Source organism: Pristiophorus japonicus, chromosome 8, assembly GCF_044704955.1.
Source record: "Pristiophorus japonicus isolate sPriJap1 chromosome 8, sPriJap1.hap1, whole genome shotgun sequence".
NCBI lineage: Eukaryota > Metazoa > Chordata > Chondrichthyes > Pristiophoridae > Pristiophorus > Pristiophorus japonicus.
In genome coordinates, this window is record NC_091984.1 from 154,063,351 (window position 1) to 154,087,572 (window position 24,222).

Below are 24,222 nucleotides of genomic sequence, written 5' to 3' on the forward strand. Positions count from 1 at the left end.
TACTAATCTGGGCGTCGGTATTACAACTGTGTGTCGGTATTACTCCTCTGGGTGTCGGTATTACTCTTCTTGCATTCGTAATTACAGCTCTGCGTGTCCATATTACTCCTCTGTTGACAGTATTACTCCTCTGGATGACGGCATTACTGTGGAGGTCGATATTACTCCTATGGATCTCGGTGTTACTCGTCTGGATTGCAAAGTTCCTCCTCTGGCGTTCGGTATTACTCCACTGGATGAAGGTATTACTCCTCTAGGTGTCGGTATTACTCCTATGGGTGATGGAATTAATCGTCTGGATGTCGGTATTACTCCGCTGAGTGTCGTTATTACTCCTCTGAACGTCGGATTCACTCCTCTGGATGTAGATATTACACAGCTGATTGTCGGTATTACTCCTCTCGGCGTCCGTATAAATCACCTGGGTGACGGCATTACTCCTCTGGATATCGGTGTTACTCCTCTGGGTGTAGGTTATATTCCGCTGAACTTCGGATTTACTCCCCTGGGTGACAGCATTACTACTCTGGGTGACGGTATTAATCCTCTGGGTGGCGGTATTACTCCTCTGAATGTTGGTGTTACTCCTCTGGGTGTCGGTATTACTCGTCTGGATGTCGGTATTACTTCTTTGGATGTCGGTATTATTCCTTTGGGTGTCGATATTACTCCTCTGGGATGGTATTACTCCTCTGGCTGTCGGGATTACTCCTCCGGGTGACTGTATTACTCAACTGGGTGTCGGTATTGCTCCTCTTGGTCTCGGTACTGCTCCGCTGCGTGTCGGTATTACTTCTCTGTATGTCGGTATAACTCTTCTGGGTTTCAGTGTTCGTCCTCTGGGTGACGTTATTACTCATTGGGTGTTGGTATTACTTCTCTGCATGTCGGTATTACTCCTATGGGTGTCGGCATTACTCCACTGGCTGACGGTATTACTCCTCTGGATATCAGTATGCTCCTCTGGGTGAAAGTATTACTCCTCTGGGTGTCGGTATTACTTCCCTGGATGTCGATATTATTCCTCTGGGTGACCATATTACTCCACTGGATATCGGTATTACTCCTATGGGTGTCGGCATTACTTCTCTCGGTGTCGGTATTACTCCTCGGGGTGTCGGTATTATTCCTCTTGATTTCGGTATTACTCGTCTGGGTGACTGAATTACACCTCTATGTGACGGAATTACTCATCTGGGTGTCAGTATCACACTTCTGGATGTCGGTATTATTCCTCTGCGTTGCTTTTACTCCTCTGGTTTTCGCGATTACTCCCCTACATGTCGGTATTACTCCTCTGGTGATGGTATTCCTCCTCTGGGTGTCGGTATTACACCTCTGGATGTCGCTATTGCTCCTCTGGCTGTCGGTATTACTCCACTGGGCGACGGTATACCTCCTCTGGCTTTCGGGATTACTCCTCTGGGTGAAATATATAGCTCATCCTGGTGTCAGTATCAAACTTATGTATGTTGGTATTACTCCTCTGCCTTGATATTACTCGTCTGGATGTCGATATTACTCTTCTGGTGTTCGGTTGTACTCCTCTGGGTGAAGGTATTACTCTCTGGGTGTCGGTATTACTCCTCTGGGTGTCGATATTACTGCTCTCGGTATCGGTATTACACTTCCAGATGTCGGTATTACTCATTTGTGTGTCTGTATTAATCCTCTGGATGTCGGTAATACTCCCCCTGGGTGACGGTTTTACTCCTCTGGGTGACGGTATTACTCCTCTGGGTGATGGTATTACTCCTCTGGATGTCGGTATTATTCCTCTGTGTGTCGGTATTACTCCTCTCGGTGAAGGTGCAACACCCCGGGTGACCATATTACTCCTGTGGATATCGGTATTACTCCCCTGCGTGTCAGTATTACTCCTCTGGGTGTCGGTCTAACTCTTCTGGGTTTCAGTATTAGTTCTCTGGGTGACGGTATTACTGATTTGGTGTTGGTATTACTGCTCTGCATGTCGGTGTTACTCCTATGGGTATCGGTATTACTCCACTGACTGACGGTATTACTCCTCTGGATGTCGGTATTACTCCTCTGGGTGTCGGTATTACTCCTCTGGTTGTTCGTATTACTACTCTGGGTGTCGGTATTACTCCTCTGGTTGTCGGTATTACTCCTCTGGGTGTCGTTATTACTCCTCTTGGTGAAAGTATTACGCAACTCGATGTCTGTGTTACTTTTCTGGATGTCGGTATTACTCCTTTGGGTGATGGTATTACTCCTCTGAGTGTCGTTATTACTCCTCTTGATGTCGGTATTACTCCTCTGGATGGCAGTTATACCTTTCTGGGTGTCGGTATTGCTCTTCTTGGCGACGGTATTACTCCTCTTCGCGACGGTTTTACTCCTGTGTTTTCCGGTATTAATCATCTTGGTTACAGTATTACTTCACTTGGTGAAGGTAATTCTCCTCTGGATGTCGCTATTACTAATCTGGGTGTCGGTATTACTCCTCTGGGTGTCGGTATTACTCTTCTGGCATTCGTAATTATAGCTCTGCGTGTCCATATTACTCCTCTGTTGACAGTATTACTCCTCTGGATGATGGCATTACTGTGGATGTCGATATTACTCCTCTGGATCTCGGTGTTACTCGTCTGGATTGCAAGGTTCTTCCTCTGGGGTTCGGTATTACTGCACTGGATGAAGGTATTACTCCTCTAGATTTCGGAATTACACCTATGGGTGACGGAATTACTCCTCTGGATGTCGGCATTGCTATTCTGGGCGTCGATATTACTCCCCTGGGTGTCAGTATTACTCCTCTCGATGTCGGTATTACTCCTCTGTATTTCGGTATTACTCCTCTGGGTGTCGTTTTTACTCCTCTGAACGTCGGATTTACTCCTCTGGATGTACATAGTACACTGCTGGCTGTTGGTATTACTCCTCTCGGCGTTCGTATAAATCACCTGGGTGACCGCATTACTCCTCTGGATATCGATGTTACTCCTCTGGGTGTAGGTTGTATTCCACTGAACGTCAGATTTACTCCCCTGGGTGACAGCATTACTACTCTGGGTGGCGGTATTACTCCTCTAGATGTCGGTGTTACTCCTCTGGGTGTCGGTGTTACTCCTCTGGGTGACGGTATTACTCCTCTGATTGAAAGTATTATTCCTCTGTGTGGAAGTATTTCTTCTCTGGGTGTCGGAATTTCAGCTCTGGATATCGGTATTACTCCTCTGGGTTGGTATTACTCGTCTGGGTGTCGGTATTACTTCTTTGGATGTCGGTATTATTCCTTTGGGTGTCGGTATTACTCCTCTGGGTTGGTATTACTCCTCTGGCTGTCGGGATTACTCCTCCGTGTGACTGTATTACTCAACTGGGTGTCGGTATTGCTCCTCTTGGTCTCGGTATTGCTCCGCTGCGTGTCGGTATTACTTCTCTGGATGTCGGTATAACTCTTCTGGGTTTCAGTGTTCGTCCTCTGGGTGACGTTATTACTCATTTGGTGTTGGTATTACTTATCTGCATGTCGGTATTACTTCTATGGGTGTCGGCATTGCTCCACTGGCTGATGGTATTACTCCTCTGGATATCAGTTTACTCCTCTGGGTGAAAGTATTATTCCTCTGGGTGTCGGTATTACTTCCCTGGATGTCGATAGTATTCCTCTGGGTGACCATATTACTCCTCTGGATATCGGTATTACTCCTCAGGGTGAAAGTATTACTCCTCTGGGTGTCGGTATTACTCCTCTGGGTGTCGGTATTACTCTTCTGGCAGTCGTTATTACAGCTCTGAGTGTCCATATTACGCCTCTGTTACAGTATTACTCCTCTGGATGACGGCATTACTCTGGATGTCAATACTACTCCTCCGGATATCGGTGTTACTCGTCTGGATTGCAAAATTACTCCTCTGGGGTTCGTTATTACTCCTCTGGATGAAGGTATTGCTCCTCTAGGTGTCGGTATTACTCCTATGGGTGACGGAATTACTCCTCTGGGTGTCGGTATTGCTCCTCTGGATGTCGGTATTACTCCCCTGAGTGACGGCATTACTCCTCTGGGTGTCGGTATTATTCTGCTTGTGTCGGAATTACTCATCTGGATGTCGGTATTGCTCCTCTCAGTGTCGGTATTACTTCCCTGGATGTCGATATTATTCCTCTGGGTGACCATATTACTCCTCTGGATATCGGTATTACTCCTCAGGGTGAAAGTATTACTCCTCTGGGTGTCGGTATTACTCCTCTGGGTGTCGGTATTACTCTTCTGGCAGTCGTTATTACAGCTCTGAGTGTCCATATTACGCCTCTGTTACAGTATTACTCCTATGGATGACGGCATTACTCTGGATGTCAATACTACTCCTCCGGATATCGGTGTTACTCGTCTGGATTGCAAAATTACTCCTCTGGGGTTCGTTATTACTCCTCTGGATGAAGGTATTGCTCCTCTAGGTGTCGGTATTACTCCTATGGGTGACGGAATTACTCCTCTGGGTGTCGGTATTGCTCCTCTGGATGTCGGTATTACTCCCCTGAGTGACGGTATTACTCCTCTGGGTGTCGGTATTATTCTGCTTGTGTCGGAATTACTCATCTGGATGTCGGTATTGCTCCTCTCAGTGTCGGTATTACTCCTCCGCGTGACGATATTACTGGACTCGGTGACGGTATTACTCGACAGTATTACTCCTCAGGGTGGTGGTATTCCTTATCTGTGTGTCGCTTTTACTCTTCTGGGTGTCGATAATACTCATATGGATGTCGCCATTACTCATCTGGGTGACAGATAAACTGACAGCATTACACATCTGGGTATTGTTATTACTCCTCTGGGTGTCAGTATTACTCTTGTGAGTGTCGGTATTTCTCCTCTGGGTGAAAGTATTACTCCTCTCGGTGTCGATATTACTCCTTTGGGTGTCGGTATTATTCCTCTGGATTTCGGTATTACTCGCCTGGGTGACTGAATTACACCTCTATGTGACGGTATTACTCCTCTGGATATCGGTATTACTCCTCTGGGTGAAAGTATTAGTCCTCTAGGCGTCGGTATTTCTCCCCTGGATGTCGATATCATTCCTCTGGGTGACCATATTACTAATCTGGATAACGGTATTACTCCTCTGGGTTAAAGTATTACTCCTCTCGCTGTCGGCATTACTCCTCTGGGTGTAGGTATTATTCCTCTGGATTTCGGTATTACTCGTCTGGGTGACAGAATTACACCTCTATGTGACGGTATTACTCCTCTGGGTGTCGATATTACTCCTCTGGATGACGCTATTACTCCTCTGAGTTTCGGTATTACTCCACTGGGTGAAAGTATTGCTCATCTATGTGTCAGTATCACACTTCTGAATGTCGGTATTACTCCTCTGCCTTGATATTACTCGTCTGGATTTCGCAATTACTGCTCTGCATGTCGGTATTACTCTTCAGGTAAAGGTAATCTTCCTCTGTGCGTCGGTATTACTCCTCTGGATGTCGTTATTACTCATCTGGATGACCGTATTGCTCCTTTGGATATCGGTATTACTCCACTGGGTGAAAGTATTACTGTTCTGGATTTCGGTATTACTCCTCTGGGTGTTGGTATTCGTCCTCTGGATGAATCCATTACTCCTTTGGATGTCGCAATTGCTCCTCTGGCTGTCGGTATTACTCTGCTGGGTGACGGTATTACTCCTCCCGGTGACAGTGTTACTGCTCCGGATATCGGTATTACTCCTCTGGGTGACGGTATTACTCCTTCGGGTGTCGCTATTACTCCTCCGGGTTTCGGTATTACTCCTCTGGGTGAAATATATTACTCATCTGGGTGTCAGTATCAAACGTATGTATGTTGGCATTACACATCTGCCTTGATACTACTCGTCTGGATGTCGATATTACTCCTCTAGTGTTAGGTATTACTCCTCTGGGTGACGGTATTACTCCTCTGGGTGTCGGTATTAATCCTCTGAGTGAATGTATTATTCCTCTGGATGTCGCTGTTACTTCTCTGGTTGTCGATATTACTGCTCTGTGTATCGGTATTACTCCTCTGGATGTCGGTATTACTCATCAGCATGTCTGTATTACTCCTCTGGATGTCGGTATTACTCACCTGGGTGACGGCTTTACTCCTCTGGGTGACGGTATCTCTCCTCTCGGTGACGGTATTACTCTTCAGAATGTCGGTATTATTCCTCTCGGTGTCGGTGTTACTAATATGGGTGACGGTATTACTCCTCTGGTTGACAGTATTACTCCTCTGGGTGAAAGTATTACTCCTCTGGGTGTCGGTATTACAGCTCTGGATATCGGTATTACTCCTCTGAGTTGGTATTACTTGTCTGCGTTTCGGTATTGCTCCTCTGGTTGTCAGTATTACTCCACTGGATGTCGGTATTATTCCGGTGGATGTCACTATTACTGCTCTGTGTGTCGGTACTACACCTCTGGCTTAGGATATTACTGCTCTGGCTGACCGTATTACTTCTCTGGATGCCGACATTACTCATCTGGATATCGATATTACTTCTCTGGTGTTTGGTATTACTCCCCTGGGTGAAGCTATTACTCTTCTGGGTGTCGGTATTACTCTTCTGAGTGATGGTATTACTCCTCTGGATGTCGGTTCTACTCCTCTGGGTGTCGATATTACTGCTCTGGTTATCGGTATTTACTACTCTGGATGTCGGTATTACTCACCTGCGTGTCTGTATTACTCCTCTGGATGTCGGTCTTGCTCCCCTGGGTGACGGTATTATTCTTCTGGGTGACAGTATCACTCCTATTGGTGATGGTATTACTCCTCTGGATGTCGGTATTATTCCACTGTATATCGGTATTACTCCTCTTGGTGACAGTATTAGTCCTCTGGATGTAGGTACTAATACTCGGGGTGATGCTATTACTCTTCTGGGTGGCGGTATTACTCCTCTGTATATCGGTATTACTCCTCTGGGTGAAAGTATTACTCCTCTAGGCGTCGGTATTACTCCCCTGGATATCGATTTTATTCCTCTGGGTGACCATATTACTCCTCTGGATAACTGTATTACTCCTCTGGGTGAAAGTATTACTGCTCTCGCTGTCGGCATTACTCCTCTGGGTGCAGGTATTATTCCTCTGGATTTCGGTATTACTCGTCTGAGTGACTGAATTACATCTCTATGTGACGGTATTACTCCTCTGGGTGTCGATATTACTCCTCTGGATGAAGCTATTACTCCTCTGGGTTTCGGTATTACTCCACTGGGTGAAAGTATTGCTCATCTAGGTGTGAGTATCACACTTCTGGATGTCGGTATTACTCCTCTGCCTTGATATTACTCGTCTGGATTTCGCTATTACTCCTATGCATGTCGGTATTACTCTTCAGGTGAAGGTAATCCTCCTCTGTGCGTCGGTATTACACCTCTGGATGTCGGTATTACTCCTCTGGATGTCGGTAGTGCTCCTATGGCTTTCAGTATTACTCCTCTGGGTGTCAGTATCGCTCCTCTGTGTGAAAGTATTACTCCTCTGGGTGTCGGTATTACTCCTCTGGACGTCGATATTACTCACCTGGATGACCGTATTGCTCCTTTGGATATGGGTATTACTCCACTGGGTGAAAGTATTACTGTTCTGGATTTCGGTATTACTCCTCTGGGTGTTGATATTCGTCCTCTGGATGAAGCTATTACTCCTCTGGATATCGCTATTGCTCCTCTGGCTGTCGGTATTATTCTGCTGGGTGACGGTATTACTCCTCCCGGTGACAGTGTTACTGCTTCGGGTGTCGCTATTACTCCTCTGGGTTTCGGTATTACTCCTCTGGGTGAAATATATTACTCATCTGGGTGTCAGTATCAAACGTATGTATGTTGTTATTACTCCTCTGCCTTGATACTACTCGTCTGGATGTCGATATTACTCCTCTAGTGTTAGGTATTACTCCTCTGGGTGACGGTATTACTCCTCTGGGTGTCGGTATTAATCCTCTGAGTGATGGTATTATTCCTCTGGATGTCGCTGTTACTTCTCTGGGTGTCGATATTACTGCTCTGAGTATCGGTATTACTCCTCTGGGTGTCGGTATTACTGATCTGCATGTCTGTATTACTCCTCTGGATGTCGGTATTACTCACCTGGGTGACGGTGTTACTCCTCTGGGTGACGGTTTTACTCTTCATAACGTCGGTATTATTCCTCTAGGTGTCGGTGTAACTCCTATGGGTGACGGTATTACTCCTCTGGTTGATAGTATTACTCCTCTGGGTGGAAGTATTACTCCTCTGGGTGTCGGTATTACAGCTCTGGATATCGGTATTACTCCTCTGAGTTGGTATTACTCGTCTGGGTGTCGGTATTACTCCTCTGCGTTTCGGTATTGCTCCTCTGGGTGTCGATATTACTCATCTGGTTGTCGGTATTTCACCACTGGATCTCGGTATTACTCCTCTGGTTGTCAGTATTACTCCTCTGGATGTCGGTATTATTCCGCTGGATGTCGCTATTACTGCTCTGTGTGTCGTTACTACACCTCTGGCTGAGGGTATTGCTGCTCTCGCTGACCGTATTACTTCTCTGGATGCCGGCATTACTCATCTGGATATCGATATTACTTCTCTGGTGTTCGGTATTACTCCCCTGGGTGACGGTATTATTATTCTGGGTGACAGTATCACTCCTCTTGGTGATGGTATTACTCCTCTGGATGTCGGTATTATTCCTCTGTGTATCGGTATTACACCTCTCGGTGAAGGTTCAACTCCCCTGGTGACCGTATTACTCCTCAGGATATCGGTATTACTCTTCTGGGTGACAGTATTACTCCTCTGGATGTAGGTACTAATACTCGGGGTGATGCTATTACTCTTCTGGGTGGCGGTATTACTCCTCTGGTTTGGTATTACTCGTCTGGGTATCGGTATTTCTTCTCTGGGTGTCGGTATTATTCCTCTGGGTGCCGGTATTACGCCTCTGCGTTGGTATTACTCCTCTGGCTGTCGGGATTACTCGTCCGGGTGATTGTATTACTCCTCTGAGTGTCGTTATTACTCCTCTTGATGTTGGTATTACTCCTCTGGATGTCAGTTATAGTTTCTGGGTGTCGGTATTGCTCCTCTTGACGACGCTATTACTAATCTCGATGTCGGTGTTACTTTTCTGGATGTTGGTATTACTCCTCTGGGTTATGGTATTACTCCTCTGAGTGTCGTTATTACTCCTCTTGGTGTCGGTATTACTCCTCTGGATGTCAGTTATACTTTTCTGGGTGTCGGTATTGCTCCTCTTGGCGACGACTTACTCCTCTTCGCGACGGTTTTACTCCTCTGCTTTTCGGTATTAATTATCTTGGTGACAGTATTACTTCACTGGGTGAAGGTAATTCTCCTCTGGATGTCGCTATTACTAATGTGGGCGTCGGTATTACAACTCTGTGTGTCGGTATTACTCATTTGGGTGTCGGTATTACTCTTCTGGAATTCGTAATTACAGCTCTGCGTGTCCATATTACTCTTCTGTTGACAGTATTACTCCTCTGGATGACGGCATTACTGTGGTTGTCGATATTACTCCTCTGGATCTCGGTGTTACTCCTCTGGATTGCAAAGTTCCTCCTCTGGGGTTCGGTATTACTCCACTGGATGAAGGTATTACTCCTCTAGGTGTCGGTATTACTCCTATGGGTGACGAAATTACTCCTCTGGATGTCGGCATTACTCTTCTGGCGCGATATTACTACTCCCCTGGGTGTCAGTATTACTCCTCTCGGTGACGGTATTACTCCTCTGTATTTCGGTATTACTCCTCTGGGTGTCGTTTTTACTCCTCTGAACGTCGCATTTACTCCTCTGGATGTAGATATTACACTGCTGGTTGTCGTTATTACTCCTCTCGGCGTCCGTATAAATTACCTGGGTGACCGCATTACTCCTCTGGATATCGGTGTTACTCCTCTGGATGTAGGTTGTATTCCACTGAACGTCGGATTCACTCCACTGGGTGACAGCATTACTACTCTGGGTGACGGCATTACTCCTCTGGGTGGCGGTATTACTCCTCTGGATGTCGGTGTTACTCCTCTGGGTGTCGGTGTTACTCCTCTGGGTGACGGTATTACTCCTCTGGTTGAAAGTCTTATTCCACTGTGTGGAAGTATTTCTTCTCTTGGTGTCGGAATTACAGCTCTGGATATCGGTATTACTCCTCTGGGTTGGTATTATTCGTCTGGGTGTCGGTATTACTTCTTTGGATGTCGGTATTATTCCTTTGGGTGTCGGTATTACTCCTCTGCGTTGGTATTACTCCTCTGGCCGTCGGGATTACTCCTCCGGGTGACTGTATTACTCAACTGGGTGTCGGTATTGCTCCTCTTGGTCTCGGTATTGCTCCGCTGCGTGTCGGTATTACTTCTCTGGATGTCGGTATAACTCTTCTGGGTTTCAGTGTTCGTCCTCTGGGTGACGTTATTACTCATTTGGTGTTGGTATTACTTATCTGCATGTCGGTATTACTTCTATGGGTGTCGGCATTGCTCCACTGGCTGATGGTATTACTCCTCTGGATATCAGTTTACTCCTCTGGGTGAAAGTATTATTCCTCTGGGTGTCGGTATTACTTCCCTGGATGTCGATAGTATTCCTCTGGGTGACCATATTACTCCTCTGGATATCGGTATTACTCCTCAGGGTGAAAGTATTACTCCTCTGGGTGTCGGTATTACTCCTCTGGGTGTCGGTATTACTCTTCTGGCAGTCGTTATTACAGCTCTGAGTGTCCATATTACGCCTCTGTTACAGTATTACTCCTCTGGATGACGGCATTACTCTGGATGTCAATACTACTCCTCCGGATATCGGTGTTACTCGTCTGGATTGCAAAATTACTCCTCTGGGGTTCGTTATTACTCCTCTGGATGAAGGTATTGCTCCTCTAGGTGTCGGTATTACTCCTATGGGTGACGGAATTACTCCTCTGGGTGTCGGTATTGCTCCTCTGGATGTCGGTATTACTCCCCTGAGTGACGGCATTACTCCTCTGGGTGTCGGTATTATTCTGCTTGTGTCGGAATTACTCATCTGGATGTCGGTATTGCTCCTCTCAGTGTCGGTATTACTTCCCTGGATGTCGATATTATTCCTCTGGGTGACCATATTACTCCTCTGGATATCGGTATTACTCCTCAGGGTGAAAGTATTACTCCTCTGGGTGTCGGTATTACTCCTCTGGGTGTCGGTATTACTCTTCTGGCAGTCGTTATTACAGCTCTGAGTGTCCATATTACGCCTCTGTTACAGTATTACTCCTATGGATGACGGCATTACTCTGGATGTCAATACTACTCCTCCGGATATCGGTGTTACTCGTCTGGATTGCAAAATTACTCCTCTGGGGTTCGTTATTACTCCTCTGGATGAAGGTATTGCTCCTCTAGGTGTCGGTATTACTCCTATGGGTGACGGAATTACTCCTCTGGGTGTCGGTATTGCTCCTCTGGATGTCGGTATTACTCCCCTGAGTGACGGTATTACTCCTCTGGGTGTCGGTATTATTCTGCTTGTGTCGGAATTACTCATCTGGATGTCGGTATTGCTCCTCTCAGTGTCGGTATTACTCCTCCGCGTGACGATATTACTGGACTCGGTGACGGTATTACTCGACAGTATTACTCCTCAGGGTGGTGGTATTCCTTATCTGTGTGTCGCTTTTACTCTTCTGGGTGTCGATAATACTCATATGGATGTCGCCATTACTCATCTGGGTGACAGATAAACTGACAGCATTACACATCTGGGTATTGTTATTACTCCTCTGGGTGTCAGTATTACTCTTGTGAGTGTCGGTATTTCTCCTCTGGGTGAAAGTATTACTCCTCTCGGTGTCGATATTACTCCTTTGGGTGTCGGTATTATTCCTCTGGATTTCGGTATTACTCGCCTGGGTGACTGAATTACACCTCTATGTGACGGTATTACTCCTCTGGATATCGGTATTACTCCTCTGGGTGAAAGTATTAGTCCTCTAGGCGTCGGTATTTCTCCCCTGGATGTCGATATCATTCCTCTGGGTGACCATATTACTAATCTGGATAACGGTATTACTCCTCTGGGTTAAAGTATTACTCCTCTCGCTGTCGGCATTACTCCTCTGGGTGTAGGTATTATTCCTCTGGATTTCGGTATTACTCGTCTGGGTGACAGAATTACACCTCTATGTGACGGTATTACTCCTCTGGGTGTCGATATTACTCCTCTGGATGACGCTATTACTCCTCTGAGTTTCGGTATTACTCCACTGGGTGAAAGTATTGCTCATCTATGTGTCAGTATCACACTTCTGAATGTCGGTATTACTCCTCTGCCTTGATATTACTCGTCTGGATTTCGCAATTACTGCTCTGCATGTCGGTATTACTCTTCAGGTAAAGGTAATCTTCCTCTGTGCGTCGGTATTACTCCTCTGGATGTCGTTATTACTCATCTGGATGACCGTATTGCTCCTTTGGATATCGGTATTACTCCACTGGGTGAAAGTATTACTGTTCTGGATTTCGGTATTACTCCTCTGGGTGTTGGTATTCGTCCTCTGGATGAATCCATTACTCCTTTGGATGTCGCAATTGCTCCTCTGGCTGTCGGTATTACTCTGCTGGGTGACGGTATTACTCCTCCCGGTGACAGTGTTACTGCTCCGGATATCGGTATTACTCCTCTGGGTGACGGTATTACTCCTTCGGGTGTCGCTATTACTCCTCCGGGTTTCGGTATTACTCCTCTGGGTGAAATATATTACTCATCTGGGTGTCAGTATCAAACGTATGTATGTTGGCATTACACATCTGCCTTGATACTACTCGTCTGGATGTCGATATTACTCCTCTAGTGTTAGGTATTACTCCTCTGGGTGACGGTATTACTCCTCTGGGTGTCGGTATTAATCCTCTGAGTGAATGTATTATTCCTCTGGATGTCGCTGTTACTTCTCTGGTTGTCGATATTACTGCTCTGTGTATCGGTATTACTCCTCTGGATGTCGGTATTACTCATCAGCATGTCTGTATTACTCCTCTGGATGTCGGTATTACTCACCTGGGTGACGGCTTTACTCCTCTGGGTGACGGTATCTCTCCTCTCGGTGACGGTATTACTCTTCAGAATGTCGGTATTATTCCTCTCGGTGTCGGTGTTACTAATATGGGTGACGGTATTACTCCTCTGGTTGACAGTATTACTCCTCTGGGTGAAAGTATTACTCCTCTGGGTGTCGGTATTACAGCTCTGGATATCGGTATTACTCCTCTGAGTTGGTATTACTTGTCTGCGTTTCGGTATTGCTCCTCTGGTTGTCAGTATTACTCCACTGGATGTCGGTATTATTCCGGTGGATGTCACTATTACTGCTCTGTGTGTCGGTACTACACCTCTGGCTTAGGATATTACTGCTCTGGCTGACCGTATTACTTCTCTGGATGCCGACATTACTCATCTGGATATCGATATTACTTCTCTGGTGTTTGGTATTACTCCCCTGGGTGAAGCTATTACTCTTCTGGGTGTCGGTATTACTCTTCTGAGTGATGGTATTACTCCTCTGGATGTCGGTTCTACTCCTCTGGGTGTCGATATTACTGCTCTGGTTATCGGTATTTACTACTCTGGATGTCGGTATTACTCACCTGCGTGTCTGTATTACTCCTCTGGATGTCGGTCTTGCTCCCCTGGGTGACGGTATTATTCTTCTGGGTGACAGTATCACTCCTATTGGTGATGGTATTACTCCTCTGGATGTCGGTATTATTCCACTGTATATCGGTATTACTCCTCTTGGTGACAGTATTAGTCCTCTGGATGTAGGTACTAATACTCGGGGTGATGCTATTACTCTTCTGGGTGGCGGTATTACTCCTCTGTATATCGGTATTACTCCTCTGGGTGAAAGTATTACTCCTCTAGGCGTCGGTATTACTCCCCTGGATATCGATTTTATTCCTCTGGGTGACCATATTACTCCTCTGGATAACTGTATTACTCCTCTGGGTGAAAGTATTACTGCTCTCGCTGTCGGCATTACTCCTCTGGGTGCAGGTATTATTCCTCTGGATTTCGGTATTACTCGTCTGAGTGACTGAATTACATCTCTATGTGACGGTATTACTCCTCTGGGTGTCGATATTACTCCTCTGGATGAAGCTATTACTCCTCTGGGTTTCGGTATTACTCCACTGGGTGAAAGTATTGCTCATCTAGGTGTGAGTATCACACTTCTGGATGTCGGTATTACTCCTCTGCCTTGATATTACTCGTCTGGATTTCGCTATTACTCCTATGCATGTCGGTATTACTCTTCAGGTGAAGGTAATCCTCCTCTGTGCGTCGGTATTACACCTCTGGATGTCGGTATTACTCCTCTGGATGTCGGTAGTGCTCCTATGGCTTTCAGTATTACTCCTCTGGGTGTCAGTATCGCTCCTCTGTGTGAAAGTATTACTCCTCTGGGTGTCGGTATTACTCCTCTGGACGTCGATATTACTCACCTGGATGACCGTATTGCTCCTTTGGATATGGGTATTACTCCACTGGGTGAAAGTATTACTGTTCTGGATTTCGGTATTACTCCTCTGGGTGTTGATATTCGTCCTCTGGATGAAGCTATTACTCCTCTGGATATCGCTATTGCTCCTCTGGCTGTCGGTATTATTCTGCTGGGTGACGGTATTACTCCTCCCGGTGACAGTGTTACTGCTTCGGGTGTCGCTATTACTCCTCTGGGTTTCGGTATTACTCCTCTGGGTGAAATATATTACTCATCTGGGTGTCAGTATCAAACGTATGTATGTTGTTATTACTCCTCTGCCTTGATACTACTCGTCTGGATGTCGATATTACTCCTCTAGTGTTAGGTATTACTCCTCTGGGTGACGGTATTACTCCTCTGGGTGTCGGTATTAATCCTCTGAGTGATGGTATTATTCCTCTGGATGTCGCTGTTACTTCTCTGGGTGTCGATATTACTGCTCTGAGTATCGGTATTACTCCTCTGGGTGTCGGTATTACTGATCTGCATGTCTGTATTACTCCTCTGGATGTCGGTATTACTCACCTGGGTGACGGTGTTACTCCTCTGGGTGACGGTTTTACTCTTCATAACGTCGGTATTATTCCTCTAGGTGTCGGTGTAACTCCTATGGGTGACGGTATTACTCCTCTGGTTGATAGTATTACTCCTCTGGGTGGAAGTATTACTCCTCTGGGTGTCGGTATTACAGCTCTGGATATCGGTATTACTCCTCTGAGTTGGTATTACTCGTCTGGGTGTCGGTATTACTCCTCTGCGTTTCGGTATTGCTCCTCTGGGTGTCGATATTACTCATCTGGTTGTCGGTATTTCACCACTGGATCTCGGTATTACTCCTCTGGTTGTCAGTATTACTCCTCTGGATGTCGGTATTATTCCGCTGGATGTCGCTATTACTGCTCTGTGTGTCGTTACTACACCTCTGGCTGAGGGTATTGCTGCTCTCGCTGACCGTATTACTTCTCTGGATGCCGGCATTACTCATCTGGATATCGATATTACTTCTCTGGTGTTCGGTATTACTCCCCTGGGTGACGGTATTATTATTCTGGGTGACAGTATCACTCCTCTTGGTGATGGTATTACTCCTCTGGATGTCGGTATTATTCCTCTGTGTATCGGTATTACACCTCTCGGTGAAGGTTCAACTCCCCTGGTGACCGTATTACTCCTCAGGATATCGGTATTACTCTTCTGGGTGACAGTATTACTCCTCTGGATGTAGGTACTAATACTCGGGGTGATGCTATTACTCTTCTGGGTGGCGGTATTACTCCTCTGGTTTGGTATTACTCGTCTGGGTATCGGTATTTCTTCTCTGGGTGTCGGTATTATTCCTCTGGGTGCCGGTATTACGCCTCTGCGTTGGTATTACTCCTCTGGCTGTCGGGATTACTCGTCCGGGTGATTGTATTACTCCTCTGAGTGTCGTTATTACTCCTCTTGATGTTGGTATTACTCCTCTGGATGTCAGTTATAGTTTCTGGGTGTCGGTATTGCTCCTCTTGACGACGCTATTACTAATCTCGATGTCGGTGTTACTTTTCTGGATGTTGGTATTACTCCTCTGGGTTATGGTATTACTCCTCTGAGTGTCGTTATTACTCCTCTTGGTGTCGGTATTACTCCTCTGGATGTCAGTTATACTTTTCTGGGTGTCGGTATTGCTCCTCTTGGCGACGACTTACTCCTCTTCGCGACGGTTTTACTCCTCTGCTTTTCGGTATTAATTATCTTGGTGACAGTATTACTTCACTGGGTGAAGGTAATTCTCCTCTGGATGTCGCTATTACTAATGTGGGCGTCGGTATTACAACTCTGTGTGTCGGTATTACTCATTTGGGTGTCGGTATTACTCTTCTGGAATTCGTAATTACAGCTCTGCGTGTCCATATTACTCTTCTGTTGACAGTATTACTCCTCTGGATGACGGCATTACTGTGGTTGTCGATATTACTCCTCTGGATCTCGGTGTTACTCCTCTGGATTGCAAAGTTCCTCCTCTGGGGTTCGGTATTACTCCACTGGATGAAGGTATTACTCCTCTAGGTGTCGGTATTACTCCTATGGGTGACGAAATTACTCCTCTGGATGTCGGCATTACTCTTCTGGGTGTCGTTTTTACTCCTCTGAACGTCGCATTTACTCCTCTGGATGTAGATATTACACTGCTGGTTGTCGTTATTACTCCTCTCGGCGTCCGTATAAATTACCTGGGTGACCGCATTACTCCTCTGGATATCGGTGTTACTCCTCTGGATGTAGGTTGTATTCCACTGAACGTCGGATTCACTCCACTGGGTGACAGCATTACTACTCTGGGTGACGGCATTACTCCTCTGGGTGGCGGTATTACTCCTCTGGATGTCGGTGTTACTCCTCTGGGTGTCGGTGTTACTCCTCTGGGTGACGGTATTACTCCTCTGGTTGAAAGTCTTATTCCACTGTGTGGAAGTATTTCTTCTCTTGGTGTCGGAATTACAGCTCTGGATATCGGTATTACTCCTCTGGGTTGGTATTATTCGTCTGGGTGTCGGTATTACTTCTTTGGATGTCGGTATTATTCCTTTGGGTGTCGGTATTACTCCTCTGCGTTGGTATTACTCCTCTGGCCGTCGGGATTACTCCTCCGGGTGACTGTATTACTCAACTGGGTGTCGGTATTGCTCCTCTTGGTCTCGGTATTGCTCCGCTGCGTGTCGATATTACTTCTCTGGATGTCGGTATAACTCTTCTGGGATTCAGTGTTCGTCCTCTGGGTGACGTTATTACTCATTTGGTGTTGGTATTACTTCTCTGCATGTCGGTATTACTCCTATGGGTGTCGGCATTACTCCGCTGGCTGACAGTATTACTCCTCTGTATATCGGTATTACTCCTCTGGGTGAAAGTATTACTCCTCTCGGTGTCGGTATTACTCCTCGGGGTATCGGTATTATTCCTCTTGATTTCGGTATTACTCGTCTGGGTGACTGAATTACACCTCTATGTGATGGTATTACTCATCTGGGTGTCAGTATCACACTTCTGGATGTCGGTATTACTCCTCTGCCTTGATATTATTCGTCTGGTTTTCGCTATTACTCCTCTACATGTCGGTATTACTCTGGTGAAGGTATTCCTCCTCTGTGTGTCGGTATTACAACTCTGGATGTCGGTATTACTTCTCTGGATGTCGCTATTGCTCTTCTGGCTGTCAGTATTACTCCACTGGGCGACGGTATTGCTCCTCTGGCTTTCGGTATTACTCCTCTGGGTGAAATATATTACTCATCTTGGTGTCAGTATCAAACTTATGTATGTTGGTATTACTCCTCTGCCTTGATATTACTCGTCTGGATGTCGATATTACTCTCTGTGTGTCGGTATTAATCCTATGAGTGATGGTATTACTCCTCCGGATGTCGCTATTACTCCTCTGGGTGTCGATATTACTGCTGTCGCTATCGGTATTACACCTCCAGATGTCGGTATTACTCATTTGTGTGTCTGTATTACTCCTCTGGATGTCGGTAATACTCCCCCAAGCTGACGGTTTTACTCCTCTGGGTGACGGTATTACTCCTCTGATTGATGGTATTACTCCTCTCGGTGAAGGTGCAACTCCCCTGGTGACCGTATTACGCCTGTGGATATCGGTATTACTCCCCTGCATGACAGTATTACTCCTCTGGGTGTCGGTCTAACTCTTCTGGGATTCAGTGTAATTCCTCTGGGTGACGGTATTACTGATTTGGTGTTGGTATTACTGCTCTGCATGTCGGTGTTACTCCTATGGGTATCGGTATTATTCCACTGGCTGACGGTATTACTCCTCTGGATGTCGGTATTACTCCTCTAGGTGTCGGTATTACTCCTCTGGCCGTTGGTATTACTCCTCTCGGTGTCGGTATTACTCCTCTGGTTGTCGGTATTACTCCTCTGGGTGTCGTTAAAACTCCTCTTGGTGAAAGTATTACTCATCTCGATGTCGGTGTTACTTATCTGGATGTCGGTATTACTCCTCTGGGTGATGGTATTACTCCTCTGAGTGTCGTTATTACTCCTCTTGATGTCGGTATTACTCCTCTGGATGTCAGTTATACTTTTCTGGGTGTCGGTATTGCTCCTCTTGGCGACGGTATTACTCCTCTTCGCGAAGGTTTTACTCCTCTGCTTTTCGGTATTAATCATCTTGGTGACAGTATTACTTCACTTGGTGGAGGTAATTCTCCTCTGGATGTCGCTATTACTAAGCTGGGCGTCGGTATTACAACTCTGTGTGTCGGTATTACTCCTCTGGGTGTCTGTATTACACTTCTGGCATTCGTAATTACAGCTCTGCGTGTCCATATTAATCCTCTGTTGACAGTATTACTCCTCTGGATGACAGCATTACTGTGGATGTCGATATTACTCCTCTGGATCTCGGTGTTACTCGTCTGGAATGCAAGGTTCCTCCTCTGGCGTTCGGTATTACTCCACTGGATGAAGGTATTACTCCTCTGGAAGTCAGTTATACGTTTCTGGGTGTCGTTATTGCTCCTCTTGGCGACGGTATTACTCATCTCGATGTCGGTGTTACTTTTCTGGATGTCGGTATTACTCATCTGGGTGATGGTATTACTCCTCTGAGTGTCGTTCAACTCCTCTTGATGTCGGTATTACTCCTCTGGATGTCAGTTATAATTTTCTGGGTGTCGGTATTGCTCCTCTTGGCTACGGTATTACTCCTCTTCGCGACGGTTTTACTCCTCTGCTTTTCGGTATTAATCATCTTGGTGACAGTATTACTTCACTGGATGAAGGTAATTCTCTTCTGGATGTCGCTATTACTAATGTGGGCGTCGGTATTACAACTCTGTGTGTCGGTATTGCTCCTTTGGGTGTCGGTATTACTCTTCTGGCATTCGTAATTACAGCTCTGCGTGTCCATATTACTCTTCTGTTGACAGTATTACTCCTCTGGATGACGGCATTACTGTGACTGTCGATATTACTCCTCTGGATCTCGGTGTTACTCCTCTGGATTGCAAAGTTCCTCCTCTGGGGTTCGGTATTACTCCACTGGATGAAGGTATTACTCCTCTAGGTGTCGGTATTACTCCTATGGGTGACGAAATTACTCCTCTGGATGTCGGCATTACTCTTCTGGGCGCGATATTACTCCCCTGGGTGTTAGTATTACTCCTCTCGGTGACGGTATTACTCCTCTGTATTTCGGTATTACTCCTCTGGGTGTCGTTTTTACTCCTCTGAACGTCGCATTTACTCCTCTGGATGTAGATATTACACTGCTGGTTGTCGTTATTACTCCTCTCGGCGTCCGTATAAATCACCTGGGTGACCGCAATTCTCCTCTGGATATCGGTGTTACTCCTCTGGGTGTAGGTTGTATTCCACTGAACGTCGGATTCACTCCACTGGGTGACAGCATTACTACTCTGGGTGACGGCATTACTCCTCTGGGTTGCGGTATCACTCCTCTGGATGTCGGTGTTACTCCTCTGGGTGTCGGTGTTACTCCTCTGGGTGACAGTATTACTCCTCTGGTTGAAGGTCTTATTCCACTGTGTGGAAGTATTTCTTCTCTGGGTGTCGGAATTACAGCTCTGGATATCGGTATTACTCCTCTGGGTTGGTATTATTCGTTTGGGTGTCGGTATTACTTCTTTGGATGTCGGTATTATTCCTTTGGGTGTCGGTATTACTCCTCTGGGTTGGTATTACTCCTCTGGCTGTCGGGATTACTCCTCCGGGTGACTGTATTACTCAACTGGGTGTCGGTATTGCTCCTCTTGGTCTCGGTATTGCTCCGCTGCGTGTCGATATTACTTCTCTGGATGTCGGTATAACTCTTCGGGGTTTCAGTGTTCGTCCTCTGGGTGACGTTATTACTCATTTGGTGTTGGTATTACTTCTCTGCATGTCGGTATTACTCCTATGGGTGTCGGCATTACTCCACTGGCTGACGGTATTACTCCTCTGTATATCGGTATTACTCCTCTGGGTGAAAGTATTGCTCCTCTCGGTGTCGGTATTGCTCCTCTGGATGTCGGTATTACTCTTCTGGGTGACAGCATTACTCCTCTGGATGTAGGTACTAATACTCGGGGTGATGCTATTACTCTTCTGGGTGGCGGTATTACTCCTCTGGTTTGGTATTACTCGTCTGGGTGTCGGTATATCTTCTCTGGGTGTCGGTATTATTCCTCTGGGTGCCGGTATTACGCCTCTGCGTTGGTATTACTCCTCTGGCTGTCGGGATTACTCGTCCGGGTGATGGTATTACTCCTCTGAGTGTCGTTATTACTCCTCTTGATGTCGGTATTACTCCTCTGGATGTCAGTTATACTTTTCTGGGTGTCGTTATTGCTCCTCTTGGCGACGGTATTACTCATCTCGATGTCGGTGTTACTTTTCTGGATGTCGGTATTACTCCTCTGGGTGATGGTATTACTCCTCTGAGTGTCGTTAAACTCCTCTTGATGTCGGTATTACTCCTCTGGATGTCAGTTATACTTTTCTGGGTGTCGGTATTGCTCCTCTTGGCGACGGTATTATTCCTCTTCGCGACGGTTTTACTCCTCTGCTTTTCGGTATTAATCATCTTGGTGACAGTATTACTTCACTGGATGAAGGTAATTCTCTTCTGGATGTCGCTATTACTAATGTGGGCGTCGGTATTACAACTCTGTGTGTCGGTATTGCTCCTTTGGGTGTCGGTATTACTCTTCTGGCATTCGTAATTACAGCTCTGCGTGTCCATATTACTCTTCTGTTGACAGTATTACTCCTCTGGATGACGGCATTACTGTGGATGTCGATATTACTCCTCTGGATCTCGGTGTTACTCCTCTGGATTGCAAAGTTCCTCCTCTGGGGTTCGGTATTACTCCACTGGATGAAGGTATTACTCCTCTAGGTGTCGGTATTACTCCTATGGGTGACGGAATTACTCCTCTGGATGTCGGCATTACTCTTCTGGGCGCGATATTACTCCCCTGGGTGTCAGTATTACTCCTCTCGGTGACGGTATTACTCCTCTGTATTTCGGTTTTACTCCTCTGGGTGTCGTTTTTACTCCTCTGAACGTCGCATTTACTCCTCTGGATGTAGATATTACACTGCTGGTTGTCGTTATTACTCCTCTCGGCGTCCGTATAAATCACCTGGGTGACCGCAATTCTCCTCTGGATATCGGTGTTACTCCTCTGGGTGTAGGTTGTATTCCACTGAACGTCGGATTCACTCCACTGGGTGACAGCATTACTACTCTGGGTGACGGCATTACTCCTCTTGGTGAAAGTATTACTCATCTCGATGTCGGTGTTACTTATCTGGATGTCGGTGTTACTCCTCTGGGTGATGGTATTACTCCTCTGAGTGTCGTTATTACTCCTCTTGATGTCGGTATTACTCCTCTGGATGTCAGTTATACTTTTCTGGGTGTCGGTATTGCTCCTCTTGGCGACGGTATTACTCCTCTTCGCGACGGTTTTACTCCTCTGCTTTTCGGTATTAATCATCTTGGTGACAGTATTACTTCACTTGGTGAAGGTAATTCTCCTCTGGATGTCGCTATTACTAATCTGGGCGTCGGTATTACAACTCTGTGTGTCGGTATTACTCCTCTGGGTGTCGGTATTACTCTTCTGGCATTCGTAATTACAGCTCTGAGTGTCCATATTAATCCTCTGTTGACAGTATTACTCCTCTGGATGACGGCACTACTGTGGATGTCGATATTACTCCTCTGGATCTCGGTATTACTCGTCTGGATTGCAAAGTTCCTCCTCTGGCGTTCGGTATTACTCCACTGGATGAAGGTATAAATCCTCTAGGTGTCGGTATTACTCCTATGGGTGATGGAATTAATCGTCTGGATGTCGGTATTACTCTTGTTGGCGTCGATATTACTCCCCTGGGTATCAGTATTACTCCTCTCGATATCGGTATTACTCCTCTGTATTTCGGCATTACTCCTCTGGGTGTTGTTTTTAGTCCTCTGAACGTCGGATTTACTCCTCTGGATGAACATATTACACTGCTGGTTGTTGGTATTACTCCTCTTCGCGTCCGTATAATCACCTGGGTGACCACATTACTCCTCTGGATATCGATGTTACTTCTCTGGGTGTAGGTTGTATTCCACTGAACGTCGGATTTACTCCCCTGGGTGACAGCATTACTAATCTGGGTGGCGGTATTACTCCTTTGGATGTCGGTGTTACTCCTCTGAGTGTCGGTGTTACTCCTCTGGGTGACGGTATTACTCCTCTGATTGAAAGTATTATTCCTCTGTGTGGAAGTATTTCTTCTCTTGGTGTCGGAATTACAGCTCTGGATATCGGTATTACTCCTCTGGGTGTCGTTTTTACTCCTCTGAACGCCGCATTTACTCCTCTTGATGTAGATATTACACTGCTGGTTGTCGTTATTACTCCTCTCGGCGTCCGTATAAATCACCTGGGTGACCGCAATTCTCCTCTGGATATCGGTGTTACTCCTCTGGGTGTAAGTTGTATTCCACTGAACGTCGGATTCACTCCACTGTGTGACAGCATTACTACTCTGGGTGACGGCATTACTACTCTGGGTTGCGGTATCACTCCTCTGGATGTCGGTGTTACTCCTCTGGGTGTCGGTGTTACTCCTCTGGATGTCGGTATTACTCTTCTGGGTGACAGTATTACTCCTCTGGATGTAGGTACTAATACTCGGGGTGATGCTATTACTCTTCAGGCTGGCGGTATTACTCCTCTGGTTTGGTATTACTCGTCTGGGTGTCGGTATATCTTCTCTGGGTGTCGGTATTATTCCTCTGGGTGCCGTTATTACGCCTCTGCGTTGGTATTACTCCTCTGGCTGTCGGGATTACTCGTCCGGGTGATGGTATTACTCCTCTGAGTGTCGTTATTACTCCTCTTGATGTCGGTATTACTCCTCTGGATGTCAGTTATACTTTTCTGGGTGTCGGTATTGCTCCTCTTGGCGACGGTATTACTCCTCTTCGCGACGGTTTTACTCCTCTGCTTTTCGGTATTAATCATCTTGGTGACAGTGTTACTTCACTGGATGATGGTAATTCTCTTCTGGATGTCGCTATTACTAATGTGGGCGTCGGTATTACAACTCTGTGTGTCGGTATTACTCCTTTGGGTGTCGGTATTACTCTTCTGGCATTCGTAATTACAGCTCTGCATGTCCATATTACTCTTCTGTTGACAGTATTACTCCTCTGGATGACGGCATTACTGTGGATGTCGATATTACTCCTCTGGATCTCGGTGTTACTCCTCTGGATTGCAAAGTTCCTCCTCTGGGGTTCGGTATTTCTCCACTGGATGAAGGTATTACTCCTATAGGTGTCGGTATTACTCCTATGGGTGACGGAATTACTCCTCTGGATGTCGGCATTACTCTTCTGGGCGCGATATTACTCCCCTGGGTGTCAGTATTACATCTCTCGGTGACGGTATTACTCCTCTGTATTTCGGTATTACTCCTCTGGGTGTCGTTTTTACTCCTCTGAACTTCGCATTTACTCCTCTGGATGTAGATATTACACTGCTGGTTGTCGTTATTACTCCTCTCGGCGTCCGTATAAATCAGCTGGGTGACCGCAATTCTCCTCTGGATATCGGTGTTACTCCTCTGGGTGTAGGTTGTATTCCACAGAACGTCGGATTCACTCCACTGGGTGACAGCATTACTAC